The 2246-nt window shown below is 38.1% G+C and overlaps 1 protein-coding gene across 6 annotated transcripts in view; it reads right to left on the reverse strand.

Moving 5' to 3' along the window:
- Nucleotides 1-714: 714 nt before the first annotated feature.
- LOC113589297 (cadherin-4-like) overlaps nucleotides 715-2246 on the reverse strand; it is a 302611-nt gene continuing 301079 nt past the window's right edge. For all 6 annotated transcript variants that reach the window (XM_081706680.1, XM_035522244.2, XM_081706681.1 and 3 more), the window contains one exon: nucleotides 715-2246. This exon is cut by the window's right edge and continues 3954 nt beyond it. The gene's annotated coding sequence lies outside the window, so the exon portion shown is untranslated.

Raw genomic sequence — 2246 nt, forward strand, 5'->3', positions numbered from 1 at the left:
TGTTATTAACAGTGTTATTAACAGAGTTATGAATAGTGTTGTGTTATGAACAGTGTTAACAGTGTTATGAATAGTGTTATTAACAGTCTTATGAACAGTGTTAAGTGTTATGAACAGTGTTATTAAGAGTGTTATGAAGTGTTGAGTGTTATGAACAGTGTTATTAAAATTGTTATGAAGTGTTATGAAGTGTTATGAAGTGTTATTAAGAGTGCTATGAACAGTGTTATGAATAGTGTTATCAAGAGTGTTGACAGTCTTATTAAGAGTGTTATGAACAGTGTTAAGTGTTATGAACAGTGTTATTAACAGTGTTATGAAGTGTTATTGAGTGTTATGAACAGTGTTATGAATAGTGTTATCAAGAGTGTTGACAGTCTTATTAAGAGTGTTATGAACAGTGTTAAGAGTGTTATGAACAGTGTTATTAACAGTGTTATGAATAGTGTCATTGACAGTGTTATGAACAGTGTTATTAACTGTGTTGTGTTATGAACAGTGTTAAGTGTTATGAACAGTGCTATTAACAGTGTTATTAACAGTGTTATGAATAGAGTTATTAACAGTGTTATTAAGACTGTTATGAACAGTGATCATTTTGCTGGTTGGTTTGTTGGTCTGTCTGTCCATTTGTTTATTGTCATGGTCTTTTATAGTGGTGAATTCCACACCATTTGTGCACAGTGGGCAGAGAGAGGAGACAGGGAGCAGGAGGAGGGATAAAAGGAGGGACCTTTATTTATATAACACAGGGTAGCTGGCGTAGGTGCCAGTGCAGATTCTATATACACCATTACTCTGCAAGGCTGCATACATACAGGACTGCTTCTGGAAACCAAGGTCGCAGTGACACTAGAAACACACGTTTAAAACAAGAATTTTTCCTGGTGGTTTTTTTTTTTTTTTTTTTTTTGTCAGTTGCGGATTTTTCCTTTTTTGATACAAAAATGGTACAAACAACAATACAAAATATTTGTGCTGTCGACAGTTTACAAAAAAAGTCATTTGAACTTTATAACTGTGCAATGATTGTGTTCTTTTTTCGAGTTAGTTATTTTATATATACGTTTTTCTCCTTCATTATTGTGAGTATAATACACTCCAGAAAGGTCTATGGAACAAAAAAAAACAACCTCGAACATGCGGGATGCTTCAAATCGCAAAATCCTCAGTGTGATATTTGATAGATACTCATTTTTGACCATTAGAAAAAGATACATGCAAAAAAAAATAAAATTAAATAAAAATAGAGGAAAAAGCCCCAATTTTGCTGCCTAATCTGTTCAGCTCCAAGCAATGACTACATTATGTACACACGACAGTGGGGAGAACAGCATGTCCCCAGCAGAGCTGCTCCTGCTCTCTCTGCTCCTGGTGCTCTCGTCCCTGACGCTCCGCTTAGCGCTCACCCTGAAGCCTTGTGCGCTACGATTCACAATCCACGTCCGCCTCTGACGCCAGACATGCGGCAGGACTGGCGCATGAACGTCTCCCGAACCTTCCGCTTGCCACGGAAGGAAAGAATGTAAAGTACATTAAGAGTACACGCAAGAACGTATTTTAGGAAAGGCCTAATTTAAGCGTTAGCCTACATGCTGTGTGATCCACTCTGCCGTTTAACAGACTCTCCACTGAACGTAGGGAGGTACTGGAGTCATGAACATCAAAGGTTTGGACTTGCGCTGCGGGACTCAGAAGGTCTTTTTAAATTTGCTCAGAGCAGCGCGGTTTACGCGGTGGTGCAGAGCTGAGGAGTGAGAGATACAGTGTGGATTTATTCGTGGAGAGAGCACAGAACCAAACCACTGGCAGATAGGAAACGCAGTGACTGTGCAGAGAAACCCTGCCCACTCAAAAAAAAAAAACCCAAATCAACCAGCTATGCTTACTACCAACACAGCGATTCCAAAATGAAACCTGCTCGAAGTAAACGTGTGTGTGTGTGTGTGTGTGTGTGTGTGTGTGTGTGTGTGTGTGTGTGTGTGACAAAGGTGTGTGCTGTAGAAATATTTATCTGTAAACAGCAATTAAATTATATGGCCATAGGTTTGGAATTTCTGTGAGTTTACCAGAAACTCAAATGGCTTTCACATAGTGTTTTGAAGCCTGCTATTTTCCAAAGCAACTCAAATCGTTAATTAAAACTAAACCTAACTAAACATTGGGGACAAAACATCTAAAGGAATATAAAAGAAACTGTACAAAACATGTAATTTCATTAAAACTAAAGTTTAAAGGAAACCTTA

The sequence above is a fragment of the Electrophorus electricus genome, chromosome 24, assembly GCF_041902795.1.
Source record: "Electrophorus electricus isolate QZ-2024a chromosome 24, ASM4190279v1, whole genome shotgun sequence".
NCBI lineage: Eukaryota > Metazoa > Chordata > Actinopteri > Gymnotiformes > Gymnotidae > Electrophorus > Electrophorus electricus.